Source organism: Canis lupus, chromosome 21 (genome assembly GCF_003254725.2).
Source record: "Canis lupus dingo isolate Sandy chromosome 21, ASM325472v2, whole genome shotgun sequence".
Lineage (NCBI taxonomy): Eukaryota > Metazoa > Chordata > Mammalia > Carnivora > Canidae > Canis > Canis lupus.
Window position 1 is genome coordinate 16,506,355 of NC_064263.1, and position 10,049 is coordinate 16,516,403.

Below are 10,049 nucleotides of genomic sequence, written 5' to 3' on the forward strand. Positions count from 1 at the left end.
ACTTAGTAAAGAATTGTTCCACTCTCCTTGCAGTTCCATCACTTTTTGCTTCGTGTATTTTGAAACTCTGTTATTAGGTGCATATGTGTTAAGGACTGTTAGGCATTCTTGGAGTATTGACCTCTTTATCATAATATAATATCCCTGTTTATCTCTCATAATTTTCCTGTCAGTCTGCTCTATGTGAAATTATATAGCTAATTCCACTGTTTTTTAAAATTAGTGTTAACATGGTATATCTTTATCTGTCCATTCACTTTTTCTTATGATGAAAGAATTTATATTTAGATTTACCAGTTTCGATGATCACAGTTTGGTTGGCACCATCCAAAGCATCATAATCAGGAGCCAGTTGAACATATTCCTTCTTCCCTCCATTGAGCCTGATCAAAGTGTTGACCTTGGCCACGTCACTCTCATAAAGCGTCTTCACAACCTGTTTAATCTGGTGCTTGTTGGCCTTGACATCCACAATGAATACAAGTGTGTGGTTGTCTTCTATTTTCTTCATGGCTGGCTGGATAGTCAGGGGGAACTTAATGATGGATAGTGATCAAGCTTGTTTCTTTTTTTTTATTTATTTTATTTTATTTTTATTTTTATTTTTATTTTTTAAGCTTGTTTCTCCTAAGGATGGTCTTCTAAGGGTATTTGGGCCGCCTTTGGAGACAGTATCTTGTGCCATCAGAATGTAGGTGACATGCAGAGCTGCTTCTTCTTCTTCTTCTTCTTCTTCTTCTTGTGACTGTGTATGCCTTTAAGCACCACTTTCTTGGGCTTCAAAATCTTTGCTTTGGCTTCAGCTTTGGGAGAGGCAGTGGCTTCCTTCTTCACCTTAAGTGCCATCTTCATGAAAAAGCCTCATCCACCTATTTTTAATCTATATGTGCTTTATATTTAAAGTGGGCTTCCTGTAGACATAACATAGTTGGGTCTTGTTTTTTAATCCACTCTGAAAACCTCTGTCTTTAAACTGATGCATTTAGACTATTGTCATTCAAAGTGATTATTGATACAGTTGGTTTATCTACCACCATATTTATTGCTGTTTACTATTTGTTGCTCTTAGTCTTTGTTCCTTTTTTTGTGTGTGTGTGTCCCATTCCTTTTCTGCCTTTTTGTGGTTATAACTGAGTATTTCATATGATTCCATTTTCTCTCTTTTCTTAGCTCATCAGTTATAATTTTTTTTAACTCTTTTTAGTGGTTGCTCTAGAGTTTGCAATATACAATTATAACTAATTCAAGTCTGCTTTCAAATAACAATATACTGGGGCATCTGGGTGTCTCAGTGGTTGGGCGTATGCCTTTGGCTCAGGGCATGATCCTGAGGTCCTGGGATCAAGTCCCATGTCTGGCTCCCCATGGGGAACCTGCCTCTCTCTCTGTGTCTCTCATGAATGGATAAATAAAATCTTTAAAAAATTAAAACAAAAAACAAAAAACAAACAAAATAAAACAAAATACTGCTTTATGCATAAGTGAAATGCCTTATAATCAAACTAATCCTAACTTCTCCTTCCTGTCTCTTTTATCATTGCTGTCATTCATTTCATTTATACATAAGCATATATGTATTTATATATTTTTGTGTGTATATATATGCATGCACATACATACATATATACATATACGTAGCATACATAATCAAATACATTATTGCTATTGTTATTTTGAACAAACTTGTTCCTTGGATCAGTTAAGAATCAGAAAAATAAACATTTTTAAATGAAAAGAAAAATAAAAATTTTTCTTTTTTGCCTTACTTATTTCTTCTTCTATGCTCTTCCTTTATGCAGATCCAAGTTTCTGATCGATGTTATTTTCTTTTTTCTAAAACACTTTTTTTTTTTTTGAAAAAGAAAATGGAAGCCTGCTTTTATTGATGCACACATTGACGGACCTGCGATGGGAAGGGGCGGTGACGTTAACATGACACTGGTGGTTAACGCAACGGAAACATGAGGGCAGGAGATGGCTTTGCAGGGACATGATGCCTTCATAAGTTAGGGAAACGGACTGCTAGCTGGCTGCCCTTTCATTTCATGTTCTTCACAAACTCCTCTCCCTTTTTGATGGAGGCCTTCAGCTCGGGGATGGCTTCTGCTATCATCTTCTCTTCAAAAGGGGAGATCTTGCCAATGCCTAGATTCTTCTCGATGCCCTTTTTCCCCAGCAGTAATGGTGTGGAGAAATAGGCACAGTCTGCTTCCTGGGACTTAACAAAGGAACATTCGACAACTCCTTCCTTCCCATTCGTTGCATCCACAAGGGAGAAGACAATCCGAGCTCCAGCGTATGCCATGGAGGGCGGGTGGCAGAGCCTGCTCCAGCTTTGGCCTTCAGCACCTCCGTGCCGGCCTCCTGGATCCGCCCGGCGACGGCTGTCAGCGGGTCCTGGGGAAGGTCCACCTTGGGGGTGCGCTGAGACATCAGGGGGACGATGGTCTTCCCGGCATGACCGCCAATGACAGGAACATTGACTCGCGCGGGATCCAAACCCTTTAGTTCTGCAATGAAAGTGTTGGCCCTGACAATGTCCAGGGTCGTCACCCCGAAGATTTTACTGGGGTCGTAAGCTCCGTGTTTCTTGAAAACCTCCGTTGCCATTGGGATGGTGGAGTTGACCGGATTTGAAATGACGCAGATCATGGCCTCGGGGCAATGCTGGGCGCAGGCCGCAGTCCGGGTGGCCACAACTGAGGCACCGGTGCTGAACAGGTCATCCCGTGTCACGCCTGGTTTTCTCGGGACTCCGGCTGGAATCACCACCGCATCGCAGCCTTTGAGGCAACCCGGCAGCTGCGCAGGTCCCAGGTGGCCTTTCACGGTTGCTCTGGTCTCGATGTGGCTCAGATCTGCGGCCGCTCCGGTGTATGAGCAATATCCAGAGGGTCAGGCGGCTCCCTAAGGGGCTGTTCTTGAGAAGCGGCGCAAGGGGCTGCCCCATTCCTCCGGAAGCCCCGAGCACAGCAGCTTTAGCCTTGTTCTGGGCCGAGGTGCTGAAGCTGCGGCGGAGAGCGGCGCGGGAGGCGCGGGCGGGGCGGCAGGGCGGAGGGCACGGTTGGTTGGAGCGGGCAGGGACTAAAAAACTTCTTTTAACATTTTTTTGCAGGGTAGGTCTACTGGCAACAAGTTTCCTCAATGTTTGTATGGAGAAGTCTTTATTTCTCCCTTACTTGAAGGATAAGTTTATAGGGCATGGAATTTTCGATTGGTGTTTTTTTCTTAGACACTTTAAATATTTCCCTCTACCATCTTCTTACTAGCATGGTTTGTGAGAAATTGGATGTATTTTTATCTTTGCTCCGCTATAAGTAAGGTATTCTTTCCCCCCCTCTGTCTTCTTGTGAGGTTTTTTTCTTTATCTTTGATTTTCTGTAGTTTGAAAATGATATCCTGAAGTGAGTTTTTAGTTTGTTTGTTTTGGTATTTATCCTGCTTGCTATTCTCTGATCTTCCTGGATCTATGATTTAGTGTCTAACATTACTTTGGGAGAAATTTTCAGTCAATATTGTTTCAAACATTTCTTCTGTTTCTTTTTCTTCTCCTTCTGGTATTTTCCATACTTATGTTAGACCTTTGGTAATTGTCCCATAGTTCTTAGATATTCTGTTCTGTTTTTTTCCCCAGTGTTTTTTCTCTTTGTCTCTCTTTTTTTTTTTTTAATTTATTTTTTATTGGTGTTCAATTTACTAACATACAGAATAACCCCCAGTGCCCGTCACCCATTCACTCCCACCCCCCGCCCTCCTCCCCTTCTACCACCCCTAGTTCGTTTCCCAGAGTTAGCAGTCTCTCTTTGTCTCTTAGTTTTGGTTGTTTCTAGTGGGATATTCTCAAGCTTAGAGATTCTTCCCCTGACCTGCCCAGTCTACTAATAAGCCCACCAAAAGCATGCTTTATTTCTGGATCTCTAGCATTTTTTTCTGGTTCTTAGAATTTCCATCTCTTTGCTTACATCATCCATCTGTTTTTGCATGCCATCTACTTTATTTGTTAGATCTATTAGCATATTAATCGTAGTTAAATTCCTGGTCTAATAATTCCAATATCCCTGCTATATATATACGTGTGTGTGTGTGTGTGTGTGTATATATATTTCTGATGCTTACTCTGTCTCTTCAAACTATGTTTTTGCCTTTGAGTATGCCTTGTAATTTCTCTTGATAGTTGAACATTATGTACTGGGTAAAATGAACTAAATAGGACTTCAGTAGATCGATGATTAGGGCTCAGCTTTTTTGTGGACCATGCACTTCACAAGTGCTTTTCAGGTTTTTCCTCCTCCCCTCAGGTGGGACAGGATGGCTAGTATGAGCTGGAGTTGGGTATTTCCCTTTCTCTAGGTAGTTCAGGCTCTGGTTAGTTTGTCCTGAGGGCAGACCTTGTTCAGAATAGAATGGTCTGGCATATTTCAAGATGGTTCCTTTTCTCCTACCCCTGCAGGAAGCACAAGATTTCTTTTTTTCCTCCATTATTTACTGTGAGAACTGTTAGAGCTCCAGGAGCTGAAACTTACAAAATTTGGGGGAATGCCATGATGACAGGGTCCCCCCAAATTTTATCTCTCAGGATTTTCTACACTGAACCCCCAGTGTTTTGCAACTATAATTCAGGGTTTTGTTTTGTTTTTTGTTTTTTTTACCCCAGCACTGGTCCTCTATATGTTTCTTCTCCTGTGTGATTTTCTGTATTTGCCTGTCTTTCCAATTTTGGGGGTAGTAGTCTGCTCTGTGACCTTATTTCTCTTATAGATCTAAAAAGAGTTGTTGATTTTTCAGCTTTTTCAGTTTTTACTTGTTTGAGTGGGGTAGCATCTCCTTACAGCTAGGACCCAGAAATCTCTTAGCTTTCTATTTGTAGCTCTTGGTGAAATTATTTGGTTTCTAGAACAATAAATCGAATCTTTTTCTCAAATAATATATTTTAAGTACGTGAAGAAAGCTATCATGTTGTTTCTAATTTTCCCTGGTCTAACATCCTCCTTTCCTTGTCTCACATTCTCTCTTTTCTCTTTCCTTATCTTCCTTTCCCTTCTTCTCTTTCTTTTATTCCCTTGTCAAATAGTTACTAAACCTCTACCTATCATACTTTCTGTTAGGCACTGAGGATAACTTCTTTTCTTTCCTCAGAAAAATGATGCACATAGGAAAGAAAGGCACATAAGATTTTATTAAATTAATAAATTAAATTGTATTAAATTTAATAAATTAAATTTATTAAAATGAATAGAAGAATTAATAAATGTTCTGAATCCTATAGAAGTATACTTGCTCCTGTGCTTTGATTTTGACCACCATTGCTTTCCTGTCATTTTCCTTTTGATAATCTGTAACATATCAACATTCTCCTTCACTTGTAGTGTGGTTGTAGTCAAATCTGTGCAGATTCAGAAAATTCCCTTATGTCTATCTTTAAGCTAAATATCTTTTGAATAGTTTAATAATAATATTAATATAGGAATAAGTTATGACTGGGAGAGTGTGTTTGAATTTCTGATGCCACATGTAAAAAAAGTTGGAATGGTATAATATGTGTTTTCTAATGAATATTTGCTTCATTGCTTAATGTCAAAATGTAATCGGACCACACAATCCACACAGAATGGCATAGCCATTTTGGTGTCTGGCAATCTTTAATGGAAGGTGAATGAAACTTCGTTTATTCTGCTGCAGTTGTAGACTCTAATAACCATCAGGGCTCACAATAGACAAGGTCCATCCTAGAATTTGTTAAAATAGGCAGCAGTTTTATTATGAAGCTAGAATTTCATGGTGTGGAGAGCCCATGATTTATATTAGTTGACTGTGACTCATTAGTGGTAGATGAACGAAGAGTAAAAAAATACTATTTACTGAGTCACCACAGTTACTATTTAAAATGAATATATGCACAGATTTATTTTTTTTTCAACTTCAGGATATTCTCAAGGTGGCTTTGAATTGCTTAATGCAGAATCCTAAAAAATTAAATCGATGGCTTAGAATTCAAATGAAAGAGTAGGTTTCAGAAAGAGAGCATATAACTTCTTAAAAAGGAAGTTTTGCCTTTTCTATACAGCTTTGCAACTGAAAATCTGTGTTTGGATTCCAGTGACCCTGAACAATAAGGGTGGAAGTGGGCCTTTATTTATTTCACATTGCCTTTCAGATTTCTCTTTAAATTCCCTGTGACAAGTGACTCTTGTTTTTGATGGTCAAATGATACTTAATGATGAAAACCAGAAAAGGCCTTGACTAGGGTAGTAAAGCCTATAACATACCCAGGAGCAGATTCTATATAAAGATTTGAAAACACGAAGGATAGGAAGCATGTGAAGAAGTCCCAGCTCACAGCAGCTTAGTGGAAAAAAGATCACTATGTGGTTATTCTATCTGCCAAAGCATAGTGGCTTTTGCTTCTTGCACCTGAGAGTTATGGGAAACTATAACATTCCAGCATATGTTAGTAGATTTTCTCTCTCACCATGCCAGGAAGTTATATAACTCAGAAAAATAAGTTGAAGAGAAAGTTCTTTGGTGCCTTAGATGTACTTCTGAAAATCTCAGACCTAAAAGAGAGACTGAGTCAGATGTCAGAGCACAATACTTAAATCAAATATATAACTCTCAGCAGAAACGATTGGGTTTCTCCCAGAGAAATTTCTCATCTCTGAAAAAGAACAGAAAAATTGAAAAGAATGGGTTCTTGGTCCTTTGAATGTGCGAAGAATGAATGAGAAGTCCTGGCCTAAAAATACTTTTAAAATTTTAAACAAACAAACAAACAAACAACACTTCTTGTGGCATATTGCAGAGTCTCCCCATATTTCCTTCTCAAAATGAGATCATTCCTTTGCACCATTTAAGAGCCCAAGGCTAACTGTGGGATGGTGAATGAAAAGCACCACTATCTCAAGCCTACATTCTGAGCTTTTATGTCTCATTGCCTATCACAAGGAAGCTTCCTGGACATTTTAAACTTTTTAAAAACTTCAATTCAATAAAAATGAAGATTTTCCTTTTAGGTCACCATTTCTTCTGGCAGACTGAGTCTAAAATGCACTTTATTTCCCTTTAATTTAACAGCTCCAGCAGCTTTTCCAGTTAAATCGACTGTTCATTATTGAGCCCCATTTATGAAGGGGCTGTGCAGTGCAGTTTAATGAATCCTTGGCACAAAGCTCCCTTTCAGGACTGGGAAAGAATAGGGGCTGTTCAGGCCCTGTAGGGCTGTATGTCAAAGCCAGCCCATAATGCCTGTCAGCCAAGGGCAGAAATTCCCACTGATATAAGAATGTGCAAGAAATCAACTTTCACCACCGACGAGCAGATTAAGACACGATCAGGAAATGAGACTGTAGATTTAGAACAGTGACACCTGTTTGAACAGAGGGATTTTCCCATCCCTTGATCACTGTGTGCCTGGAGTGGGGGCTGGTAGAAGCAGGAGCAGAGCTGAGGCCTCAAAGCCTTCCAGGGTCTTCTGAGAGGGGAAGGAAAGGCCAAAAGACCATTGTGGGTGGGGGCACCTTTGGGCTAGGTCTTGTGCTAAGAACTTTCACATTCTTTTTTTTACTTTAATCCTCATAAGAAGCTCATGAGGATTATTTACATGTAGCAGAGGAGGAAACTAAGGCTCATGGGATTTCATTTCTGGTTCAAGGTTACACTGCTAATTAGCCACTAACTGTCAATGAGGAGATGAAACGTAGGCCTGTCTGGCTCCTGAGTGTCTGTCCTTTCTAGTGCTCTGAAGTGAGGCTCATCAATAGATTTTGTTCTTTGGAAATAGCCAAGTTCTAGGTACTAGGAATAGTTTTTTTTTTTTTAAGGATTTTATTTATTTATTCATGAGAGACACACAGAGAGAGAGAGAGAGGCAGAGACACAGGCAGAAGGAGAAGCAGGCTCCATGCAGGGAGCCCGATGTGGGACTCGATCCCAGGTCTCCAGGATCACGTCCTGGGCCAAAGGCAGACGCTCAACCACTGAGCCACCCAGGCATCCCGGTACTAGGAATAGTTAAAAAAATTTAATTGCTTGGGATATACATTGATTTCCTACTAGGTGCCAGGCATATGTGATATACATTGGGATTACAGGCAGATGAGCCATGCATGAAAGCATGAGGAGTGGGAGTTGGGGCATTCTATAGTGTTAGGCCTGGGTTTAAATCCTAGCTCTGATGATATGTAGCTTGTATACCTTTCAGACCTGGAAACCTTGGGAAAGTCCCTTCTCACTAAGTCTTGGCTGTGCTGCCCTCCATCCCAGCCACACAGTAGTCAAGGATGGTGGTTCAGGAGACTCTGGTATTGCTGACTACTCTCCTAAGGGTAACACAGTCCAGATGATTTCTATAGAAAGGAGTCATGGATGTCTTTGTATAGATACTATGAGATCCTCTAATTTCAAGATGGGTTTGTGGATTGTTTATGTTTGTTTTTTTAATATATATTTTTATATATCAGTGCAGGGTTTATTCCCACAACCCTGAGGTTGAGACCTGAGCTGAGATCAAGAGTCAGATGCTTAACCCACTGAGCCACTCAGATGCCCCATGTAAATTGGTTTTCTTTCAGCAAGATGGAGTAAATCAAGCCTGATGAAGTATAGTTTTAAAAAGGTAAAATCATGACTTTTGGGCAAATATAAATGAACCACATGAAAAAGAGTCTATTTAACTCATGAATTGGCAGAGAAACCATTAAGATGTTATGACTGATTCAAAGAACATTTAAAAAGCCAGGTAAATACTATTGCAATATTAGTGTAAGTTTACTGAGTTACACAAAAATTGAGTTATAAATCTTTGTGGTTCCATGAATAGAAATTATTTGCATATCTACTATGCAAACTTCTACCAGGTAATAAAAAGTTTTATTAAATCTGGGATCTTCAACTAATAGCAAATGGTGAGAAAAATTAAATAATTACTCTAGACAATCTCTGGATGGTCTTTGTGCCTACATAACATTGAAAGAAGGCATGACTCACTTTTTGGCTTCATTTCTAAGTTTTTTATAACTTTTCTGATAAGCCTTTTATTTTATAGACAAGTAGATTTAGACCCACCTAGAGTGAGGAAATGATTTTCCCACATCATAGTGAGTCATTGGTAAAGCCAGTACTAAACCCTAGGCCTCCTCTCTCCGTAAAAGTGTTGTTCCACTTCACTAGAATGGAAACACATAGCAACCCTGTCTCCTCCACTAGAGACCAGAGAAGGAGAGGACTTGCACTTTTCTGATTGCAAAGAATGAAGGGGCATGTATTTTCAAGGGTAGCTTTTAAATTAAGGTCAATTAAATATGGGAACAAGAAATAAATGCTAATTGATCCATTTTACTAAGATACAAATTAGGAAGTTAACTTTGGGGCTTACTTTTTTTTTTAAGATTTTATTTATTTATTAATGAAAGACACAGAGAGAAAAAGGCAGAGATGTAGGCAGAGGGAGAAGCAGGCTCCAGGTGGGGAGCCTGATGTGGGGCTCGATCCTGAGACGGAGGATCAGGCCCTGAGCCAGGGGCAGGTGCTCAACTGCTGAGACACCCAGGCGTCCCTGGGCTTACTTCTTGCTAACAACACAGAGATAGTCTGATTCCTCAGATGGGAATCCCTAGAAACAGACCTTGGGATGGAGTTGTGTGCAGAAGGTTGATTGAGGGAGACTCTCAGGAGATACATCTCTCGGGAAGAGAGGAAGTCAAGATTCGGCAGAAAGACAAACTGAACTATCAGCCTCAGCTGATTGTGTGGAAAGCTCTGGATCTGGGATGGTCTTTTTTTTTTTTTTTAAGATCATTCATTCATTCATTCATTCATTCATTCATTCATTCATTTATTTATTCATTTATTTATTTATTTATTTATTTATTTATTTATTTATTTATTTATTTATTTATTTATTTATTTATTTATTTATTTATTTATTTATTTATTTATTTATTTATTTATTTATTTATAGAGATACAGAGAGATGGGCAGCCCCGTTGGCGCGCAGCGGTTTGGCGCCGCCTTCAGCCCAGGGCGTGATCCTGGAGACTCTGGATCGAGTCCCG

General features: G+C 39.5%; 2 pseudogenes; both read right to left on the bottom strand.

Moving 5' to 3' along the window:
• Positions 1 to 253: 253 nt before the first annotated feature.
• On the bottom strand, positions 254 to 1,018 carry LOC118351753 (60S ribosomal protein L23a-like; annotated as a pseudogene).
• Positions 1,019 to 1,842: 824 nt separating this feature from the next.
• On the bottom strand, positions 1,843 to 9,675 carry LOC112641930 (malate dehydrogenase, mitochondrial-like; annotated as a pseudogene).
• Positions 9,676 to 10,049: the final 374 nt, after the last annotated feature.